We start from the raw sequence: 16,151 nt of genomic DNA, 5'->3' as shown, positions 1-16,151 counted from the left end.
CGTCCAGACAGCCCAAGTTTGCCCAGTCCAATGGGCCACGCTTCCATTCACTCATCATTCAAGACCCCAGAATCCTGGCTTTATCTGATACGCCAAAAATTTTCACCACAATCTGTAGCTTCACATAAACATATTTGATAGAGTCAGTCCATATGATGCTGTCATGTTAAAAAAGGGTGCCAAATCCCTGATCATACGTTTCTTCTCACAATATTCATCTAGCTAGCTCGATCTCTCGTCAGTCCCCTAGTCTCACCTACTTCCATACCTCTCTTCCACTCATCCACCATATCCCTCCACCTTCTCCTTGGCCTACCACACCTCCTCCCTTCGTCAAATTCTATTAGATATACCTTTTTCATCATTTTATTATCTGTTCTCTCCACATGATCATACAGTCTGTGGACACAAAGAAAGTACACTCTCTTTGTGTCCACAGACTTCCTCACTCTGCACCTTTCACGAATCACATTATTTCGTATCCTATCCATTTTTCTGTACTCTACATACGAGTATGTTCCTCAACAGTCACATCTCCACTTCTCTCACTCTTGACGTTTCATTTTCATGCCACACCATAGTCTCACACCCATATGTTAAAGTTGGTTCTAACACGCTTCATGTAAGCCTTGTGCAGCTGCAACACTCAAGCCTCTGTTTATTATCAAGGCCTTCATAGCATCAGCTACTTTCCTTCCCCGTGTTACTCTACTTTCCACTTCTTTTGCACATTTTCCTCTTTTATCTATCACTGTGCCAACTTATTTGAACTCTCACCAGTTCCAGTCTCTCTCCATTCACTGTAACATCACATAAGGAGTCACCTTATCTCGATTACCATCACTTTACCCATTTCTATATTTACTCAATGTACAACGCCCACAGATATCTACAAAACTCTGAGTTAGTCTGTCAAGCTCTTGTCAGGTATTTGCAAGTAGTATTGCATCATCACCGGACAACAAACTTGAGATATTCTATCCATCGCCATTCATTATCAACGCCATCCATGTTTGCATTACTCGTGTTTTTTACTTCTCTCATCACCCCATCCATAAATATATTGAACAACCATGGTGACATCACACAACCTTGTCACACACCCACATTGATCGTGAATCATTCACTTAGATACCCATTAACCCTTACACATGCCTCACTACCGTCATAAAAACACATGACGGCACCTAGCAGCTTACCATCTACACTGTGCATGGGCAAAAACCTTCCACAATCCTTCTTTGTCTACTTTGTCATATGCTTTTTCCAGATCCATTAATGCCATAAATACCCAACAGTCATTCTTACAAGCCGTCTTCACTATCTGTCTCACTGTAAATATTTGATCTACACATCCTTTGCCACTCCTAAAGCCACCCTTTTCATCACTCACTAGGACTCCTGATATCTCTCTTACTTTATACTAATTCTTCCACATACCTTACCTCCAACACTCAATAGACTTATGCCACGTTAATTCTTGCACTCACTACGCTAAATCTTTATTATTGTAGTATCACGATCCAAAGTTTCTTTACCCCCCTGAGTGGAGGAAGGTCGAAGCCAGGGTTGAAGAAATGACGGGCCACCGAACACAGGCCAGTTCATGATGGAGGGGTTCACTAACCTGAAGCTTAGGATAATAAGAATCACCCGGATGAAACACACGAGCCTATTTATGAATCACGGTGCCATGAACCAGTATTAGTCTTGTATACTGGCAGTGTCCGATCATCTGGTCTTGCTACAACCTTGGCTTCGACCTTCTTCCACTCAGGGGGGGTAAAGAAACTTTGGATCGTGATAGTACAGGCAAGTCCCTGTTAACGAGCAATTGCTTAGCGAGAATTCGCTAATACAAGGTTTTGGAAGTTGCACTGCTGTCTGTTTAACAAGCAAGTAAAAATCCGCAATTACGAGTATCGAGACGAGGCCACGAGGGTCGCGCTGCAGCTGTCCACTGTGTTTACCTCAGCGGGTAGGAAATGAGTCACACGCTAGCTCTGCGAGCCTCTTCCCGCCTTTTTTCGTAAACATTCTTCCAGCCAAGCTTGCCCAGTTAAGGTCAATCTTGAAGCGTACTTTATTCTGTGCCCAGGATAACTGCATCACCATGTCTTCTTGTAATACTGAAAAGTGTTGTAACACCGGTATTCACCAGTGTAATACCTGAATGTATTTTCTTACCTGTTGTGGGTATTGATCAACTCACCCATGGATATACAAGTGGTACTCGACTTAGTATAGTGGATGGTAAATATTTATGAAAAGAATGAATTGTGGTAGCGTTTGTAGTTTTTGGCCGAGTTTAGATTTTAGTCGGTACCTCAGGTGGTTGTCGTTCCCTCAGCGAAGGAATCTTGAATTGGAAGGGGAGTGAATTTGGCTTGAGGACATAATTTCCTTGATTAGGTATACTAATAAAGAAAAGAAAATGCTATATACTTTACTCTACTTTAATAATTCTGTTAATTTCCACAAAACTATCATTTCTTTATTACATGACCCTTTTTAGTTTGGGAGAAGATTGCAAATGTTACTAAGGCTTTTTGGGTGATCATTCCTCTAACATTATTACCAGACGAAACAATTTGATACACTCGAGATATGGAGTCGTTGTACTTTACTTTCTTTTTTTTTGGCCGTTACTCTTGGGCTCAACATTGGCCTCAAGACAGGGACACTTTTACAGATATGATTTGTCTGTTCGGGCTGGCATAGCCTCGTATCAATAAGAATGATTATTTGTATTCATCTTTCACCCATATAAAATTATTCTCCTCATATAATTTTCTCGGCTCTCACATCAAATCAGTAATGCTTTTCTCGTTTCACCATCGACAATGTTATATAATCACTAGAAGTACATAATCTCTCGGGCCTGTCTAGCCTCGAGGAATAATTAAAAAAAGAAATACAATCACTAGGAACACCTCAATCACTCGGGCTTGTTTAGCCTCGAGGTACAACTTAAATATCACATTATTTTTCACAATCAGTAAGTTCCCTTCCACGCTCCTGATTATAATTTTTTTTCTAATAAACTAATTTTAAAGAAAGAGAACAGTTGATGAATTTGAATTCTCCTTTCCGTTACAGAACATATCACTTCTATACTTCTATTCCTTATCTACAAAAAAAAAGAATTCCCTTGATAGAATCATTAATAACACATCAAATACCTTCGGTTTGCAATAATAACTCGTGAGTGGTGCAAGTGTAAGTGTAAAAGTCTATGGGCAATACTTGGGAATAATGGCGTGCTCCCACGGTCGTCACCGCCGGTGTCTGGGGACTAAACGAACGTCTGTTACACACGATGTCTGGGCAGCAAGTCACTACGTTAAACTCTCAACAATATTACTTCTCATAGTTCATAATAAGTATGGATTAAACAAAGAAAAAGAGGGGGAGGAAGAAGAAATGTGGACGACTCACCTAAACGAACGTCTGTTACACACGATGTCTGGGCAGCAAGTGGGGTATGTCGGGCACTAAGGACGCCACTGCTCAAGTCAAACGAGGTGGTGTTTTTGAAATATAGGGGGTTTCAATCCTCTTTACAATTTACCCAGCAGCGCACCCATGACGACAAGACTTTTGATTGAATTGGGGAAAATTTGGGGATTTATTCCTTACTTAATTTAGATACTGATTCTATCACTATTTCAATTTGAATCTGAGAACAGCTCATGCCATCTAGTGACGGCCAAGGTAAACGGGACTTTAAATCCTCACAAATGACATGATTTAGGCCCTTTTGGACTGCTAATCTTACATACTTGTGTTCTAGCAGCTTCATTAGCAAGCATTTCACAACTAGGTTACGGAAAGAATTGTATATTCATCATTACTCTGTTTAACGTTTAAACTCGGCGCCCAACAACGACAAGAAAAGTTGGCGCATCTGTCTGTTATTCGTTACTCTACGAGACGGGGAATTCCCATAGCTCAACATCTACAATTACATCACCCACTGCATAGATACAGAGGTACATACATATAAAAAATAGAGTTAGCCCTACAGTAATTATTAATATATGAATTACTACTTAGGGTAGGAACTTATAAACTAATATTCAGGTTACACCCTAACTTAAAATTACAGTACTACTAAACACATACATGAATATCAAATGTGTGGCACTACATTCTAAGCATTCTATTGTGACCCCTAGTGCTCCCAGGGCTAAGCGTGCTAGGTTTTCTATTTCTGTCACCCAGAAATTGGAGATAATTAGGAAGCACAATAGTGATGTGCATGTGGCGGAGCTTTGCTCTACCTACAAGCTCTCGTCTTCGACCGTGTGCACCATCCTGAAGAACAAGCAGAAACTTATTGATTTGGCTGCTTTACCCAGTGTGTCTCTGAGTACTACCAAGACCCGTGCCCATGACTGTGTGATGGAGAAAATGGAGAGGCTGTTGAGAGTCTGGGTGGAGGACCAGACCCAGGCCCGCATGCCTCTTTCCAATGGCACAAATAGTTTTTTTTTTTTTTTTTACTCTGCTGGCACAGTTTCTTTCATCCATGCCCTCTTACATATCTCCGACAAGTACTTCATTCCACTCTCTATACTAAACCATCTCTGCATACACCTCATCAACCCCAGCTGCTTTCCCATTTTTCAGCCGCTTCACAGCATTCTTTATCTGTGTGAGTGTCACGTTTCCTGGCACCGCATTCCTTCTCTGCACCCCCCCAAAACCAATCATGTTTACAGCAGCTCTGTTCTCACTATTCCCATTCATCAGGCCTTCAAAATAACTTTTCCATCTGGCCCTTACTTCATCCCCATGGGCTAATAATCAACCACTTACATTCTTCACACTTTCACATTTATTTCTGCTGTCACTTATACATTTCTGCACCTCTTTACAGAATAACTTCTTACTTTCAGAGTCATTTGCATTCATTTTTCTTTTTAGATCATCATTTACCTCCTTTTCCTCTTCTCTTGTCTCTTTACATTCCTCTACCTCTAAGCAGATTCATTTCTTATTTAAGTTGAACCCTTGTCCTGTAATAACTGTAGCCACTTCCTATTTTCTCCACTGTTCTTTTAACCTTTTCATCCATCCATGCCATACCTTTCTTCTTTGTTGTTACTCTTGCCACACCACATGTTCTGGTGTCAACATCTTTTTCCATATGAAGTTGTAGTATCACACATTTTACATAATAATTTTTAAAGCTGTTTAGTCATAATTAACAGTGTGTAATGAAGTGTGAATGATGAACAACCAAATATCATTTCGCTGTTAGCTGTGGTATAGGAAGAAGGTGGATGGCAGACCACAAGGGCCACCCTGTTTCAATTATAAAATGAAGGTTAGGAGAAGTGAAAAGATATCTGAATAGTGCATAAGTGTAAAGTCCTGGGGAACCATTTATTATGTTGGTATATGTGAATGTACTTAATACCATTTTATAGAGGTGTATAATGTGCTAGTAGAGCTGTCATTTATCTCTACTTTTTGCATAAGCCCAGAGTATATGTAATGCTCGGCACCTCACTTTTTAGCTGACCTCAGCACCGCGCCCTAGTTGGCTGGTGAGTGTACAGCGTCAGAGGCCGTTTTACAGTTATAAAGAGAGGTTGTATCGCTCTTGCATATCTCTCGGGTCGCAGTTATATTATTCTGTACCCAATAAAGAGAGATTTAATCTGCTCATTTCTGTCACCTTACGCTACCACTTAATAACAGACCAGCTTCCACCTTCTCGTGGCAGAGGACCTTTGGTGGGAAGTGTCGGGCAGTGACGGCGAGTAGCTGACGTGTACTACAGACAGTGTCGTCGATCCAACACGGTGGTCTAGTTATACTAAAACAGCAGAACACTTAATAAGTAGTCAACTGCTACTCCATAACGGCTACATTAAATTGTTGGCCAGCAGTGCGACAATACATTTTATTGGTACTAGCGGTAGCACGATATTTAGTGCTAGCCGTGTACCGATACACACACACCCCTTTAGCATTCCTAACTAAGCAGTCTCTATATGCATTCCACAGGCTGTCCTGATCCATTTTATTCTAATTCACTGATTCTAACTCCTCCTCTACTTGTGTCCTGTATTCATCTGCCATTTCTTTGATCCTCAGCTTCTCGACTTTCAGTCTTTCTCCCTGATTCTTCCTCTCTTTATAGTATAATCCTCTATGTATGAACATTTTATTAGAGTACATCAGTGGATTTGCTAAGGAAGGTTTTAGAAGTGACTGTAGATGTACTGTAAACGTGCAGTGTTAACTGGAAAAATAATTAAAATTAGCTTATAACCTGAAAATGTTTCAGTTGCTTTAATAAAAATAATAATAATAATAATATAAACATAATTATTAAAATATAATCATAGTAATAATTATTATTATTTTCTTTCTGCTCGATAGGGCTAAGATGGTTAGTTGTTGTGATTAATAAAACATATTTTGTCAGGGAATTTTATTAATTTGCCACATGCAAGACGATTTCTCTACGTAGAAAAGGGCAAAAATATTTAAACTTTAATTGAACAAACTTCTTATTATCCATAAAGAAAAAAAATATTCATACCATGTTACTAGCAATAGAGTTTGGTTCTGGACTTGAAAATTAAACTTGAAACAATTCTCTTTTGACTGTTATTATCAATACAGGAAAATAATCTCTCAATACATATTTCAACTCATTACATTGAAATTACACGGACATTAATTTGATATATATGAATGATTAAATAATAATAGGTAAAAAATTTAATTCTGACCATCATACAATCGTAGTGATTTGCAAATATAGCTTCTTAAAAATGAAATATTCTATTTATATATAAAGATAAATAATATCATATAGCAATTCTTCCCAGTATTATAATGCTTAGCAATTGTGTAGAATATGACTTCCAGTTTTAAGCAAATATTATGTAAGTAGAAACAAATTATACATGTGTAACCATCCACTATACTTAAACCCCATATCTTGCATTACCATATAATTCATATTATAAATGAAAAATTCTCTTTCTCTATTCTCAGAATTTCTAATGACTATTTGTATGGAAAAGTGAACCTTCCTCTAATGAGTTATTTCTGTCCAAACCTTCAAGTACAGGTTAATTACGTATTACATCTAATGCATAATTGCTTCTATTATATCATGATTCATACCTAGTTTTAGTAGTAGGGGTAGGCAGCCCCGCCTAGGGAAGTACTACCACCAAGGTAACAGGAGACTCAAGGAATAACCTGGATTCCATTTTCTCTCCTTGGCTTTGGTAAGTGGTTACACATCTTTCTGCCTCACACGTTAGAGGGCATCAGGCTGCCCTCCTTACACAACACACACATCCACATTATATCACATTTCCTTAAACCTGCTATCCTCTCTCCATAAAACACCAATCTTGCCATTACATGCCATACACATTCCACAACATATCCCTGGTCCCCTCCCCCAATAAAAAGAAACATGGCTGCTGCTATACTGAGACGTAGTGCAGTGGTTTCTCGGATGACCACCACCGGCAGGGCTGGGTCATCTGCACAGGGCCCTTCCTGTCGTCATCAAGCAACTGTGCCACCTTCAGTGTTGCGGCGCCCAAAAACTGCTCGTCAGTGCAGTAAAATTTCCTTCTTCAATATTTGGGGACTTCGCTCCAACATCAACTCAGTTCACAATTTCCTCCAGTTTGAATCCCCAGATCTGCTATTTTTGACAGAGTCTCAAGTAAGCTCCACCTCTGATTTAACTAATATTCCTGGTTATATTTTGATTCAAAATTTCAGACCCAAAGGAGGCGCATGTTGCCTTGCTAAATCAGATATTGCCATGGAGGAGATTACTAATTTTTATTGTCTTCATTTCGACTGTTCTATATACCAATTAAAATCTTTTGGTAAAATTAAGTATTTCTGTTGTGTTTATTGTTCCCCTAATCCCCTCCAGAGCCGAGTTTATTTGACTCTCTGTCTTCACACCTGAATGTCCTCAGCATTAATACTGCATCACAAATTACTATCCTGGGTGATTATAATGCCCATAATGTTGAACGGCTCACTTATTCAGCCAGAACTGGTGACTCTGGTCTTGAATGTGAGCTACATGCAGACTCATTTAATCTTACCCAGTTAGTCATTCAACCTGCCCATGTACCAGACAACCCCGATCAAAATCCCCACCTATTGGACTTGTTTCTAACAACCAATTCAGATACGTATAATGTCGAAGTGAAGTCCCCTCCTCGGATCCTCGGATCATTGTCTGATACAAGCCACCAGTTCAACACCTACCACACCTTCCTGCTCTGAACCTGTCGTGGTGACTAAATGGCTCTACGACCAGGCGGAATGGGAGGGTCTTCAAAAATTTTTTATGGATGCTCCTTGGACCTCCTTTTTCTCTCAAGATGCAAACTCCACATTGGGCCACATACAGGATTTCATTAAAGTCGGCATGGAAACATTCATTTCCCATCATAGTTACAGAAAAAGATGTGATTCACCTCAGTTATTTGACCACAATTGTGCTAGAGTAACAGAACATAAAACAATAGCCTATAACACTTATACAAGGGCCAAAACTAAAGAAGCCTTTAACTATTATATAAATATCAGAAACCGTGCCAAAACTATTATCAATCTTTCTAAAACTTTCTTCATAGACAAGCTAACAAACTACTAAACAACCCAAATGATAACAAAATATACTGGTCTACCCTTAATTCATACAAAACTAACTTCACTACCACCTCCTCCATTCCACCGTAACAGTCCCCCAGTGGAAATCTAGCAAGTGACCCACGTGGAAATGCCAACCTTTTTGTTTTATTTTTTCAACGAAGTCAACCCTAAGTACAGAAAATCACAGTATTCCTGTAATTGATTTTGAGTTCCCTCAAATACCCCCTTTCAAGATTCACACAAGATACGTACAAGCTTTATTACAGAATCTCTCAGTAGACAAAGCTCCTGGTCCAGATGAAATTCCTTCATTAGTACTTAAAAATTGCTTCCTAGTGTTGGCCCTTGTATTGGCAAAATTTTTCTGCTTATGGAGATGTACTTCAAGTTTTCCAGCCTCTTGGAAAGAAGCAAATATCCATCCTGTTCCTAAAAAGGGAACCACTTCTGATCCAGCAAACTACAGACCTATCGCTATAACTGCCATTCTTGGTAAAGTTTTTGAGACATTAATAAACAACCACACAGTCAAGCACCTAGAAATCAATAAATTAATCAGTGATCGGCAGTATGAATTTAGACAAGAACGTTCAACTGTAGACATTCTTTGCCTTCTTACCCATCAGATTAACAAAACAAAAGACCAACATGGTGAAATACACACAATAGCACTTGATATTTCAAAAGCATTTGACAGAGTAGGGTACCAGGCCATATTGTTTAAGATGTCACACTATGGCCTTGCATCACTGGTTCCTCTAATTTCTTCTTACCTTCATAATAGAAAAATACGAGTCATGGTAGATGGAATTTATTCCCAAATTCATCCCATAAATGCTAGCGCACCTCAGGGATCAATTTTGGCGCCAACCCTCTCACTCATATAAATGACCTCTTATGTGTCACTCACAACCCAGTACACTCTTATGCTGATGGCTTGACACTTCGCAGTTCTTTCACATTTAGTACCTCCTTTACACAATCTGATATTATAAATTCCCAAATAAACATAGCAATTTCTCTGAACCAGCACCTTTCTAAAACCAATCAGCAGGGACAAACAAATCTGGTTTCATTCAATGCTCAGAAAACTAAATACATTAATTTCTCCAACAGAAAGAATCCCTTAGGGTCCCACATAATTGTCAATATTCCCATATCCACTAGTACAATTGATATCCTAGGTGTCACACTAAACACCAACCTACAATAGCACTTATTATTTGACAGAGTATGGCACCAGGCCATATTGTCTAAAATGTCACACTATGGCCATGCATCACTGGTTCCTCTGATTTCTTTTTACCTTCACATTAGAAAAAAATGAGTCATGGTAAATGGAATTTATTCCCAGTTTCATTTCATAAATGCTGGGGTACCTCAGGGATCAGTTTAGGCCCCAACCCTCATTCTCATTCATGTAAATGACCTCCTATCTGTCATTCACAACCCAATACACTCTTATGCTGATGACTCGACACTTCATAGTTCTTTCACAGACTGATATTATAAATTTCCAAATAAATATAGCAACTTTTTTGAACCAGGACCTTTGTAAAATTAATCAGTGGGGACAAACAAATCTGGTCTCATTCAGTGCTCAGAACACTTAATACATTAATTTCTCCAACAGAAAGAATCCCTTAGCCTACCACATAATTGTTAATATTCCCATATCCACTACAACTGATATCCTAGGTGTCACACTAAACCAACCTAAGCCGGACAGCTTATGTTAAATCCCTTGCTAAAAATGCATTTTAAAAATTGAGATTTCTGTACAGAGTTCGTGAACTCTTCACCGACGAGCAGTTGGCCACAATATACTGTTACGTCTGCAACCCACACTGCCACAGGCTCCGACAGCAGTAGCTCAGTACAGGAAGGACGTTGCCCAGTGAGTTGTTCTTCCTATGGTCAGCCTTTAGGTGTATAGTACACAGGATCAGCTGGGGCATCATAAATACTGGCTTCTTAAAGGTCACTGTCTTTATATTCCAAATAGTTACACTTAATGCTTTCCAACTTCACTATTTTCACAACCACTGGACTATACAAACTTTACTAACTGCAATTGCATTTAATGCTTGACAACACTTCACAGTTATTCATAAGTACCGATGATGTACAAACTTCAATAATACATTACTGTTTACCAATATTTTCACAAGTACCGAAAATATGCAATCTTCACTGACACTGCACTACACTCAAACTGAACCAAAAACCTACTGAACTTGTTCTAGTCTCTTATCCATCCCTATACAAGCTTGCATTACTAGAATTATCTACTTCTCCACAGTCCTGGTGTATTTTAGAGAGAGAGAGAGAGAGCACAGTTACGAACTTGGAGACAACCAAAACATGCAAGAGTTTTCTTATATTGGGGCTAAGATGCGAATGAATGTGTTTGAATGGATGAGTAAATGGGGAGTGTGTCGTCCTGTCTCGGCTACCTCCCTTTCCTTGGGGGAAGCAGCCTAGGTATATAGATAGATAGACATAACACTGTAAATTATTTACCATATAAACTTAAATTCAATGATATAATTTGACAATCACATAAATAAAAAATTATTGAGAAAAAAACATAAAAATTAATGCATAACTTACCAAATAACTACGCTCACAAACAGCAGGCAAACTGGCAACTCTGACTCGTACCGAAACCTACGGTAAACATCGAGAAACATCGAAATACTCCTCGACTACATAACTGGTAAATCTCGATTCTTAACTTTACCCCCTCCCTATTCCTTTGTTGTCCTGACAAAACTACACAATATATACCGTACAAACATAAACCTTAATCCTAATGGAACATCTAACTATACTCAAAATAATCCTTCAACTTATCAGGTCTTTTTCTATGTCACTTCCAACGACATCCTTGCTCCTCCAAACAGTCCACCCCTCCAGGAAGGTCTTGGTCCTCCTCATGATTCACATCTTCTCTTGGGCAACTGTCACCATCCTCTTGCACTTCAGCTCCTTGGTCCTGCTCAACATGCTCGGCTGCAGGAAAGCAGGATTCTTAGGAGACGTCCCAGCTGTACTGTCCTGGTCCATGGTACTGCCACAGACGATTCATGTGTACCACCTTTGGGTGAGACTTCCTGCCTCCCCGAATCCGATACGTTACGTCTGATAGGTGGTCCAACACAGTGTAAGGCCTGTCCCATGGGTCTGCAGCTTCGGCGACTGTCCTTTCTTTTGCTGAGGATTGTATAACCAAACTTGGTCACCATCCGTGAAGCTCACCTCACTTGCTTTTGCATCATACTTGCACTTCATCAGATCTGAAAACTTGAGGGCTCCTCGGACTTGACGATGTACCTCAGCCAGCCTTTCCTGAAGGTGCTTCGCATAGCCAGTTGTGTCTGTGGGCAGCTCTTCACCAGTTGGTCTTTCCATTCACAGTTCAACAGGCAAGAACTCATGGCCCAACATCAATTTTGCAGGGATCTTCTTCAGGTCTGCTTCATCTGACGTTGGCCCTGTCACTACAGTGTAGCAGCATTTCTTCCTATGATTCCCATTCCTACTACACTAGGATGTGTCAATTTCTTAGGCAAAACAGAAAAATTCCAAAGATCAAAATGCTTGGGTGGAAAATTGGTGCTAACTGACGTGCAGATTCTGACTGTGACATTTAAATATGAATAAAATGATGTTCAGCTAGCGGCAAGTGAGTCTGAAAGAATACATAGCACAGAAATTATATGGGAATCACTTGCATGACAAAATTAATTAAAGGAATGCAATTTTCAATGCATGGAATGACGTTTCACTCAAGAGAACATAAAAAGACAAATAGTCTTATAGAGACTGATAATAATGTTTGGAAAATTATATATTATTATGAGCAAATTATTGTCCCGTGGCAGGCTCCATCAAGCCTCCACACCAAATTCCAAGTGTCTGGTGAATTGTGAGCACAGAACCTCATCACCATACATGATTAACTTCACTCTCTGGTTTGGAAATCTGGATAAGTCAAGTCATCAATTACTTGTGCCCAGTGACACCGAACGCGCGGAAATTGAACAGCTACTGCTACAGCAACAGCTTGAAATTGATTTGAAAATGATTGTGATCAGTGTGTTTGTAGTCAATACTCTAATCATTCTGCAGCAAAACATTGAAGTAAATTTTTTTTAATAAATGGAAAGATAGGCAAAAGTTTCAAAATGACTTGAATGTTTGACGACGAGGTGAAAGCATAAGCATATGAAACAGATACGATGCACAAACCACAGGAAGTGTGGCTGAACGTCGGCGTCTTGCTCATCCAACATCTCACTGCTCACGCTCTCACTGCATATGTCTACCGCTCTCCAATTCTGACAGTCTAGAAGCTCCAGCACCAGACACCTGTCGTTGGCAAGCATCATATTCACGCTGCCAAGCCTGTCTCCTCTTCTCCTGCTCCTGACGCCCATAAGCTTGCCCCATTGCCACCTTCACCTGCTTTTTTGTCTCAGCCGAATCTTTCAGGCCTATTTGTTAGGAGCCATGGCTTCCAACCTTTTTCCGTTAGCTCTGAATGAACAGGAGCTCGTTAGTCGGAAGTTTGTGGTCTTTCGGACATGTGTACAAGTAATATGCACTGATGAACACGATGAGGAGCAACCACTCATTTTACATGATGTCACTGGACATTGTAGAAGGTCTACAAGAGTATCGAGCCTAGAGATGAATGTCGCTTTGAACGCCTTCAGTTAATGTATGTTTATGCCCTTTGATGCCAGTCGCAGGTGAATTCAAAGTCTCTGAGTAGTTTTCTGATAATATATTAAGCACTGCCTTACGTCTTCACACAGCAGCCATGAAAACCACCCGTGTCCAAACCCAGACCGTTGCTAACTGCTCGACTCTCACCGGCCAGGAGGTGGTGCAGCCACAAACTCATGGTTCAGCAAAATTTGAAACAAGCCAGACGTTAGTAAGAGCTCAGTCGCGCCATACTTGGATCCTACTTACAACTACTTACATACTATGCTTACACATTACATATTATTATAAATGGTTGCAAACAATTTTCCCCCGCATCAAAAAGTGTGTCTCCTGACACAATGGTGGAGGCATTAAGTCATAATGTGGCAAGAATGCAAGTTGACAGAGTATAGTCAACTGGGACTACATGGGAGTATAATAATAAATGGGATATTATAATATAATTCAAGAAGTTGAATGTAACGAGAGAGAAATATATTTACATTACATGGCCATGTTGGAAAGTTAGGGAAGTTATACGTAATAATAAATGCAAAAGTAGAATGTAAATAATGCACTATCGTGGTATAGGCTACAAATTAACTAGGCACAAGGTATATGACAAGCGTAGTGATAGCATACATATAGGTTTGGTCAACTTACAAATGGATGTCTTAATATATATATATATGAGAAATATAGTAAAGGAATGCACCACTTGATATATTCCAGTTTATCTTACATAGAAGGCACTGTCTAAGGGTGCTCAGATATTCACTTCCCTTATCTCAATTTTATTTCACTAGCTTTCATGTCCTTCACTCACTGTGTAGTAATTTTATAGGGATATTACTTTCAAGTAGTTTAACTTTCAATTTTGTGACAGGGATTTCCTTTTTCCTTTTTTCTTCCGTATGATCTTCACATCTTCACCAATCATAATGAGTGTTGCTTAGAACTACCAGTTTCCAGGTCTTTTGGTTGTCGCACTAACCTTGTTGCTACATGGATCTCATGCAACCTTTTGTCCATTCGCTCGACACAACAGTACAGGATACATACTATTGCAATAAAACCTAGAAGACATAAGACCACTGGAGGAAATACAAAGACTGGATGTACCCAGGAGCGGTTAAAAGCTGAAGAGAACTGGTTCATAATGAAATTAGACTGATTCAGAAAGTTCAACATACGTAGGTTGTCTGATGTGATGGAAAGTTTTTCTCTTGGTAGATGAAAGGTAGTATTAATAGGTTTGACGATGTCATATTTGTGGGAGCGAAGTGCGAAGTGATAATGTGTAGCATGGGCTATTACAGACTCAGACTTTACTGTACAGTAATCAGGGGCCTTATATAAACCAACCGCGGATAGTGAGCGGACAGGGGTTCCTGGACAAATAAGACTGACAGGAGTTGAGACACTAAAGAAATAGCGGATGTGATTTAGACGAGCATGGTGTACTTGGCTTTTGGGGGCCGGAAGAAAGGTACAGACAGGTTATACTGAGAAGTTACGGACTAAGGCAGATTCGCAAGGAGCAACGCTGCCAGGAAAGATTGTTAGGAGATACGCAGCAAAAACTTGAGAGTTAGGTGTGAGAAAGGCACATCTGTCGAGCTCACATGAGGAGATGAAGGCAATATAGAGATGATCATGGGAGAGAAGAAAGTACTCTGAAAAGACAGAGGCTTGTACCAGGGAGTTATTGTACCAGAAGGGAAAAGGAATGATGTGAAAGAGATCGAATGTGATAGAAGAAAGAAGAGAGATATGAACAGTTATATCTTTAGTAAGGCATGTGGCCTCTAGGATTGGGTAGTAGTGTTCTAAAGAGGAAAATGAAATCACAGGAGACAAGTCGAAGGTTGAGTGAGCCCATTCCAAGGTAGAGCGAAGGTCAGAGAGAGGTACTAAATCTAGGGTGATACGACCATCAACAGCATTGACTAAAATACGAATTAGGCTAGAAATTTGGGAGACAAGAGAGTCCAGAGAAACCTGGAAATTATCTACATGTAATTTTACATACATCAACTCTGATACAATAATTACCTTTGATACTTCATACGTAAGAATTGACGTAAAAATATTTAAGGTATTTGTAACATCATTTAAATGGTGTGTGATCTCTTATAGCATAGAATATTGAACACTTAACACCTTTTCCTGGGACTCTACAGCATTTGCTAATTGAAATAAGAATTCCTTAAATCCAGAGAGGTCACGGGTAGTCGCTACACCAAATAATCCACTCAGAATTTCTCCTCCAAGATCAAGGAGTCCACGTTTCACTCGTGAGCGGCCCACAGGCGTTTGGTTAGGGAAGGAATCTTGGAGATGGCTGAACTGATAATGAATATAATCTAACTTCCAGCAGATGGGTAGGTAGAGTGGATACCAAAATGTGTCTGTGGGATGTTGATTTTTAATATCTGACAGGAGTCCCTGCAGGTCCTCTAGCTGACGTGCAAAGTCAGGCAAGGCGATGACCACGGCGGCCATCGGCTCTAGGTCGAAGCGCAAGAAGACTACATCCTTCACCACCATTACCTCACCTCCTGCAACAACCAAGACCCCGGGCCGTACAACACCATCGTCCACACCCGATCCAGACCCGACTAGAGTCAGCACTGGCAGCACGTAGACCCATAGCATCTTTCCTATAAAATGAGTTGAGGTTAGAGGTGATGTTAATGCTGATGGTAACGGCAGTGTGAGATGATAGCATTATGCAAGACTTAGTGGCAGAAAGCAATTTGGCATGATAG

The sequence above is a fragment of the Coenobita brevimanus genome, chromosome 5, assembly GCF_032717465.1.
Source record: "Coenobita brevimanus isolate Jiangsu-jjx chromosome 5, ASM3271746v2, whole genome shotgun sequence".
Lineage (NCBI taxonomy): Eukaryota > Metazoa > Arthropoda > Malacostraca > Decapoda > Coenobitidae > Coenobita > Coenobita brevimanus.
Note: the sequence above shows the minus strand (reverse complement) of the source record.